Here is a 9,210-nt window from a genome sequence, read left to right as displayed (position 1 = left end):
ACCTTTAATCTTGTTATGTTTTACTTTTTCTTTAACAAATATCATTGGATTATTGCACACTAATTATCTATTAAGACCATTACATACTTTTTGTTCAAGAGAAGTAAAATACATGTGGAAGAAATAGCAATGTGATGATGGCAAATATGTCAATGTGCAGAAAGCATCTGCTGCACAACTAAGGCAGATATGGTCTTAATGTCAAAGGCAGGCTTTTAGTTTCAAGAATTAATGAACAGATGAGGGAGGCCATGAAATAATGACAGGAAAAGAAGATGTAGGTTTTTTTTTTTTTTTAATTGTAATAATGCTAGTAGATAAGATGAAAAGTGTATTGAGGTATCAAGGAATCGATCTCCCTCACTTGAAGTGACTTACAGCTGTTGGATGCCAAAAATAATCTGATTGTAGTATTTTGTGTAAGTGAATGCATATATAATACATTACAGGGAAAGGGAAATAAAGACTCATGTCCAAAGCTTTTACATAGTAAAATGTTTAAACAGTAGAGTGTTTCCAGGAATTTGGGTATCCTTGACCTTAGAATTCCCATCATTTGCATGCTGATGTTCTCTCTTCCCCTTACATCTCTAGAATAACATCTATCATTTCTAGAAAGCAAAATTTAGGCAAATAAGGGCTCAGAGTAGTATGGGTATTTGAAAGATGATGGTAGTTATGAGAAAAGTCAGTTTTTCTTTATTTTAAAGCCTTGAGAATGAAATTTAAAACTGAGATGAGTTTCTCTTCCCTCTTGAGGCAAGCATACTCTGTACTACAGCTCATTCTCAAAGCAGGGGTGTGACCTTAGTTGATTTTGTTGTCATTCCCGGTCTGGGTTCAGGCTTTTCAGTGATACAAATACTAGTCATTTTGCTCATCCACTTATCATTCTAGCCCTAAATTGTGAGAGTCATTAAATCTTCTGGTCTCAACTTTTGCTCTGTGAGCACATCCCACAGCCCTGTCCAAAGAACATTCCTTACCTTTGCTTCAACACTTCATATATTTGATTAAAATAATAAGAGAATCAGAATTTACAGGGAGCTTATAATGTGCTATGCATTTTGCTAGGGGTTACATCCCTTATTAAAAAATTAGAGAACATTATGGAAAATTAGAGAACACAAATAATATAAATATTTTATGTATATAATGTTTATATGTACAAATGGAAAAATGTAAACATACATGAAAATACTATCTACATAGCTACACACACAAGAAAAACCCATGTACAAACCTATATGCATGGAAGAGGATCTGGAAAGAAGTACAAAATATGAAGTAATTACCTAAGTCTTGTAAGGGTATAGATAATTTTGCTTGCTTTGTACTTTTCTGCATTTTCAAAACTTCTTAGCTGAGAATGTTTGGAATCAATCATTAAAAAGAACAAAATGAATATAGGATAAAATATTGTAGATCCCCAAAATGCAGAGCATAAAATTGTAAAACTTATTATATAAATTATTTTATGCATTTCCTACTGGAGTCATGATATACCCTAATAAGATAGTGAGATAAAGCTGTGTCTTAGAGGCCCTCTTCCTGCGGAATCTCTGTGAATGTCTGACTTACAGAAGAGGCCAGCTTTAATGAAAAACAATTCTGGGGCCTATAGTAGAGTGAACTTGTGGGCAGCTCTCTGTAGCTTTAAAAAGTGTAATTAGAAATGAAATTGAAGCCTTTCGTTGTCCAGGAACTTACAAGGTGATATGAGTCAGCTGCATTTGTGTAGTCTAGGGCAGAGAAAGAACAATCTATTCAGCAACGAGCAATTTATTCTCTGTAAATTAGAGAATATAAATAATATAAAGTCCATATTAGAGCCACAGTGTTTGTCGGTCACTTATACTTTTTATATGCTTGTTTTCTCATATGTAACATGAGCAGGTTGAACTAGTTTTTGAGGACTTCTTCAGACCTCAACATCTGGAATTCTGAGTCAACATGAATTTTACCATGAAAAAACTTAGAACACACACAGGAATAATAGAACTGTTACTGAGTTCAAACTCGTTCTGCTCACTAAATCCAAACTTGTTCTGATCACTGGGAGACAAGTTGTTGGGACAAGAATAATGACTTTATTCGGAAAGCCAGCAGACCAAGAAAATGGCAGATTCATGTCCTAGAGAACTATCTTACCTGAGTTAGAATTGGCTTCTTTTGTGTTTAAAGGGGAGGGGATGTGGTTAGTTGTTGCAGACTTCTTGGTGTCAGAAACTTGCATCTGTCTGCATAGATGAGGTACTCTTGAAAATCTTTAATTAGATAAATATTATTTTCTACGCTACAAATTTTTATCTCTATCTGAATGGAAGAATGTTATACTTTAAAGGTCAGAACTTTGAAAATAGGCTCTTTTGTGTATTTCAGGCTATAGGCAAAATTCTTTTACAAAAGTACAGAGTCAACATGACTAAGTCCAGGCAACAGAGCACAAAGCTTAAAGTAAAAGAAACAGATCCAACATGGAATCACGTTTTTTCTTCCCTATTACAGAAGTACAGATGAAGGATAAATGGAACTTTCTGTCTAAGATCAAGAAAGAAATCAGGAGCAAACAGTCCCAAGAGTAACTTCACTTGTAGTAAGAAAAAAAACAAACTTTCAGCTTTCACTGAAAACCAATCTCAGGGGTTTTTGTTGTGGTTTGCAGTGGGTTTTTTTTTTTTTTCCCACTGTGTAGTTAAAATCACCTGAAAGAGAAGAGCCCAAGTGTCTGTTTTCTGGTCAGCTTGAAGGGACAAGTGGAAATTTTGTTACTGTTGTTCAGTCAGTTGCATTCAACTCTTGGCAACCACATGGACTAAAGCATACCAGACTTCCCTGTCTTTCACTATGTCCCAGAGTTTGCTCAGACTTATGTTCATTGTGTTGATGTTGCCATCCAAACATCTCATCTTCTGAAGCCCCATTCTCCCCTGTTCCTTAATCTTTCCCAGCACCAGGGTCTTTTCCAGTGAGTTAGCTCTTTGCATCAGGTGGCCAAAGGACTGGAGGTTCAGCTTCAGCGTCAGTCCTTCCAATGAATATTCAGGTTTGATTTCCTTTAGTATTGACTGATCTCCTTGCTGTCCAAAGGACTCTTAAGAGTCTCCTCAAGCACCACAGTTCAAAACCTTCATTTCTTTGGCATTCAACCTTCTTTATGGTCCAACTCTGACATCCATATATGACTACTGGAAAAACCATAGCTTTGCTATACTGACCTTTGTTGGCAAAGTGATGGCTCTGCTCTTTAATATACTGACTAGTTTTGCCATAGCTTTCCTTCCAAGGAGCAACTGTCTTTTAATTTCATGGCTGAAGTCACCATCCACAGTGATTTTGGAGCCCAAGAAAATAAAATCTATCACTCTTTCCACTTTTTTTCCCATCTATTTGCCATGAAGTGATGGAACTGAATGTCAGGATCTTCATTTTTTGAATGTAGAGCTTTAAGCCAGCTTTTTCATTCTCTTTCACCCAGATCAAGAGACACTCTAGTTTGTTTTCACTTTCTGCCTTTAGAGTGGTATCATCTGCATATCTGAGGTTGTTGATATTTCTCCCAGCAATCTTGATTTCAGCTTGTGATTCATCCAGCCCAGCATTTGGCATGATGGACTCTGCATATAAATTAAATAAGCAGAGTGATGATATACAGCCTTGATGAACTCCCTTCTCAATTTTGAACCAGTCCATTGTTCTGTATCCAGTTCTGACTATTGCTTTTTGACCTGCATAGAGGTTTCTCAAGAGCAGGTTAGGTAGTCTAGTATTCCCATCTCTTTCAGAATTTTCCACAGATTTTTGTGACCCACACAGTCAAAGACTTTAGCGTAGTCAATGAAACAGAAAAATTTCTGGAATTCCCTTGCTTTCTCTATGATCCAGTGGATGTTGGCAATTTGATCTCTGGTACCTCTGCCTTTTCTAAATCCAGATTGAATATCTAGAAGTTCTTGGTTCACGTACTGCTGAAGCCTAGCTTTAAGAATTTTGAGAATTACCTTGCTAGCATGTGAAATGAGCTCATATATACCATAGTTTGAATCTTCTTTGTCATTACTCTTGTTTGGTTTTGGAATGAAAAGTGACCTTTGTGGCCACTGTTGAGTTTTCTAAATTTGTTGACATATTGAGTGCAGCACTTAAACAGCATCAGCTTTTAGGATTTTAAACAGCTCAGCTGGAATTTCATCACCATCACTAGCTTTGTTTATAGCAATGCTTCCTAAAGCCCACTTGTCTTCACATTCCATTATGTCTGGTTCTAGGTGAATGATCATACCATCATGCTTATCTGGGTCATTAAGACTTTTTTTGTATATTTCTGTGTATTCTTGCCACCTCTTCCATCTTTTTAGCTTCTTTTATGTCCTTGCCACGTCTGTCCTTTATTAATCATCCTTGCATAAAATGTTCCCTCAGTATCACCAATTTTCTTGAAGAGATAGCTAGTCTTTCCCATTCTATCATTTTCCTCTATGTCTTTGCATTGTTCACATAGAAGGCTTTTAAAAAATCTCTCCTTGCTATTCTGTGGAACTCTGCCTTCAGTAGTGTATATCTTTCCCTTTCTCCTTTGCCTTTTGCTTGTCTTCTTCCCTTAACTGTTTGTGAGGCCTCCTCAAACAACCATTTGCCTTTTTGCATTTCTTTTTCTTGGGATGGTTTTGGTCACTGCCTCTTGTAAAATGTTATGAACCTCTGCCCATAGTTCTTCAGGCATTCTGTCTACCAGATCTGATCTCTTGATTCTACTCACTACCTCCACTGTATAATCATAAGGGAATTAATTTAGGTCATACTTGAATGGCCAAGTGGTTTTTCCTACTTTCTCCAATTTAAGCCTGAATCTTGCAACAATGAGCTGATGATCAGAGCCATAGTCAGTTCCAGGTCTTGTTTTTTGCTGACTGTATAGAACTTCTCCATCTTCAGCTGCAAAGAATATAATCAATCTGATTTCGGTATTGACCATCTGGTGATTTCCATGTTTACAGTCATCTGTTTTATTGTTGGAAGTATGTGTTTGCTATGACCAGTGTGTTCTCTTAACAAAACTGTGTTAGTCTTTGCAGTGCTTCATTTGGGAGCTCAAAAACTTTTAGAAGATACAACTTTATAGAGGAAGGAAATCTAGAAAGTAAAGTGGATATGGGAGCAGCTAGAGTTGAGAGATCAGTGATTCAAATTTGAAGGCAAATGGAAAGTACTGTGTATGGCTTGGTTTGGGAAAGATAAATGCATATTCTCTCCCAGAGCTTAAGCCTAACTATAGACTGAGAGTGTTCAACTTTCTACCTTCAGGCCACATGTTTTCTATAAACCTGAGACTCCAACATTCAATTATCCATTTGGCATTTCTACTTGGATGTCTCATAAGCATTTCAAGGTTACTATGGCCTAAACATTGCCCTTAGCTTCCTCCTCTAGCCTGGCTCGCCTCAGTTTTTTTCCATCTTTGTAAATGGTACCACCATTGATTCAGTTACAGAAGCCAGAAAACTGCAAGTCGACCGCAGCTGGTTCTCTTTCTCTGGCGGTCGGACAGACGGAGGGAATAGAGAGACGCTCAGCGGCCACGAGCTGCGCGCAAATCCCAGGCAGGCTTGCACCCAGAGGCCGGCAGCCGACCGTGCCCGCAGGGATCTCCAGAGCTTCTCCCGCTCGGTTCCAGTGCCAGCGTCCGGTGGCCTCCGCCCCGCAAAGTGATTGCTGCCTCGCCTCCTCCGCCGAGTCCGGGACCATGAAGCTGCTGCCGTCGGTGGTGCTGAAGCTCCCTCTGTCTTGCTGCAGTGCTTTCGGCGTTGGTCACTGGCGAGAGCCTGGAGCGGCTTTGGAGAGTCCTGGCTGCTGGAGCCAGCAATCTGGACTCCCCTACTCAATCTAGGGACCAGCTGCTGCCCGTGGGAGGTGGCCAAGGCTGGGAAGTCCTGGACGTGGAATAGGCAAACCTGGACCTTTTCAGAGCTGCTTTCTCCTCCAAGCCACAAGCTCTGGCCACACCCAGCAAGGAGGAGCGTGGGAAAAGAAAGAAGAAAGGCAAGGGATTAGGGAAGAAGAGAAACCCATGTCTTTGGAGATACAAGGACTTCTGCATCCACGGAGAATGCAAATACGTGAAGGAGCTCCGGGTTCCAACCTGCATCTGCCACGCAGGTTATAACGGAGAGAGGTGCCATGGGCTGAGCCTCCCTGTGAAAAATCGCTTATATACATACGTGCGATCACACAACCATCCTGGTTGTGGTGGCTGTGGTGCTGTCATCCATCTGTCTGCTGGTCGTCATGGGGCTTCTCATGTTTTGGTACCACAGGAGAGGAGGTTATGACGTGGAAAATGAAGAGAAGGTGAAGTTGGGTGTGACTACGTCCCACTCAGAGGAACCTGTGCTCAAGCAATCAGCTGGGGACTGCTACCTCTGAGAAGATACAAGTTGATCACAGATTCTCCAGAGGGGAAGGACTTCACAACTAGCCATGAAGATTCCTTCATCCCCAGTTGCCAACTAGATTGGGCCTCCCATAATTGCTTTGCCAAAATACCAGAGCTTTCAAGTGCCAAACAGAATATGTCCAGTGGGATCTGGGTCAGAAGAAAGCAAAAGTGAGGGACGTTCGTGTCCTGATTCTCCTGCACCAAGCCCTACTTACCCCCATACATTCGTTTGAACACTTCTCTTCTGGATTAAAAATGCCAGTTAAATTCCATATGCTCCAGGATCTTTGACTGAAAAAAAAAAAAAAAAAAACAGAAGGAGAGGAAGAAAGAAAGATTTGGGGACTGGAAGAAAGTAACAAAGATTGAGAAGCCATGTACTCAAGTCACCACCAAGGGATCTGCCATTTGGACCCTCCAGCACTGGATTTGATGGGTTAACTGTGAAATACCATAGACCTGAGAACTCTGAATTTTGGGACTTCTATCCAGATGGAAAAATAACAACTGTTTTTGTTTGTTTGTTTGTAAAATGCCTCTTAAATTATATATTTATTTTATTCTAAAAAAAAAAAATCATTAGCAAGTCCTGTCAATTCGCTCTCAAAAATGTACCTCAATTCCATCTATTTTTCTCAATCTTGAGAACTCCTATTCTATCAATATCACCTTCATGTTTTACCCAAACTTCTCAATAGCCTACAGATTGGTTTCATCATTTTTTTGGGTGCCCCTATGATTTATTTGCCATCACAGCCAGAAGGATTAAAACAACAACAACAACAACAACTTATGTCAGTTTTCTGCTTATGTTCACTGTTCTTAGGATAAAAACTATGCTGTTAGTCATGAATTATATGTGCCTGTATAATCTGGCTCATTCTCCTCCACATCAGCAGCTACTTTTTCATCTTTAAAACATCTAGGTTTAACATCTTTTCAAGTCTCAAAACACAGCCACTTCTTTGCTTTTTCTCTATATGGAATATTTTTTTTTCCCATCAGATCTCACTATGGTTTGCCTCTTTTATCAGTCCTCTGCTTAAATTCCTCTTCATCAAAATGTCTTTGTCATGACTACCTTGTGGAAACTCAGACCTTTCTCTCATTCTGTACCATGACACCCTTTAATTTTCCTTGTAGCTTAATGTTAGTCAGTTATTGTCTAGATATTGATTAATTTAACTGTGAATAGCCAGTGTTGTCCACTTGAATCTGAGCTTTCAGAAGATGGCCTTGAGACAGGAGATAAATTGGCCCCAGACAGAGCAGCTGGAGTTCATCCCTTGTGGACAGAGCAAGATAATAAAGGAGGCTAGGTCCTGCCCAGATAAAATATAAAGACCACATGTTTCTCATTCTTTAAGTCAAGTTCCTTGGAGGTCAAAAGGGGAATAATGCTCATCTACCCATAGATCTCTATGGTGGAATCCATGCACGCACACACATGGGAGGATCCAGAGATATACCAAAAACAGACTCAGAACCAGGCAGTCAAAATGATTGGCCAAAGAAAACCTGAAAGAAAGGCTCCATACAAGTGATTTAAACTGACAAGAGGGCACGACTCTCTGAGTCTGCCCATGTGTCCATCCACATGTACTGTACTTTTTTTTTTTCTTTTTTCTGTACTGTACTTTTTTACTTCTAATAAACACTTCACTTGTTTCACTACTTTCCATTTTTGTGGGAATTCTTTCTGTAAAGCCAAAGGGCCAGGGCCTTGTCATTGACCACTGGTCTAGTGGCTAGGATTCAGTATTCTCACCACTGTGGTCTAAACTCAATCTCTGGCCAGGAACCAAAACCCTGCTTCAAGCTGCTGCAGGCCGAGACCACCCGAGATCAGACTTTAACTTCTTGTGGGATCCACTGCCCCTACACAGGGCTAGCACATAATGGGCATTTGCTATGTCTTTGTTGATGCATAGATTTGGGGGCGTAAGCCTCAGCCATTGGGAGAACCAAGCATATTTTTGACCATATCAAGATAACAGGATGGAGAGTAAAAGCTTCAGGAGTGACGACTTTGAAAATCACTCTCTATTGAATGCATAACTTTTAAAGACTTTGAAGAAAAAAAATCTCATTAGTCTATTGTCATACCTTTATCTGTATAAGATTCACTTATTGAAATGGGTTCCAGATCAGAAGTGACAGCTATTTTTCTGGCATTTTCCCAGAGGAATTCTTGATTCACATTCTGCTCCTGAAACCTATGGGTAAAATACACACCCTCCTACTAAACCCCTGCATGTATAATAAGGAAAAAGAAATCTGACTCCATATTAGATCTCTTCCTTTTACTTTAAACTTTGTGCTCTGTTGCCTGTGCTTAGTCATTCTGACTCTGCATCTTTTATAAAAGAATGTTGCCTGTAGCCTGAAATATACAGGACAACTTATTCTCAGGGCTCTGACCTTTAAGAGCCCATTCATAAAGAGATAAAAAGTTGCAGAACAGAGAATAACTTTTGTCTTGTTGGAGGTTTATGAGACACATGTGGACATGAGCCGACCTTTGTGGACAGTTGCAAGAACAAAGGAATCTGACACCCAAAAAGTTTGCAGCAACAAAGCACTTATGTTCAGTCCCTCTCCTTGCCTTTAAAAGGGCTTTGCTGAAAATCTTTGGGGAGTTAGGAACCTTTAGCTCATGAGCCAGGTATCTCTTTTTATAGCCTTGTAATAAAACTTTCTCTGCTCCAAACTTTGATATTTTGGTTTGTTTGACCTTACTGTGCATTGGGCACAAGAACTTATGTTCAGTAATA

General features: G+C 39.6%; 1 pseudogene; it reads left to right on the top strand.

The window, feature by feature from the left end:
* The first annotated feature begins 5,743 nt into the window (after positions 1 to 5,743).
* Positions 5,744 to 6,798, top strand: LOC129625655 (proheparin-binding EGF-like growth factor; annotated as a pseudogene).
* The last annotated feature ends 2,412 nt before the right edge of the window (positions 6,799 to 9,210 follow it).

This window comes from Bubalus kerabau, chromosome 13, assembly GCF_029407905.1.
Source record: "Bubalus kerabau isolate K-KA32 ecotype Philippines breed swamp buffalo chromosome 13, PCC_UOA_SB_1v2, whole genome shotgun sequence".
In the NCBI taxonomy this organism is placed as follows: Eukaryota; Metazoa; Chordata; class Mammalia; order Artiodactyla; family Bovidae; genus Bubalus; species Bubalus kerabau.
Note: the sequence above shows the minus strand (reverse complement) of the source record. Positions and strands in the feature narration are given on the sequence as shown.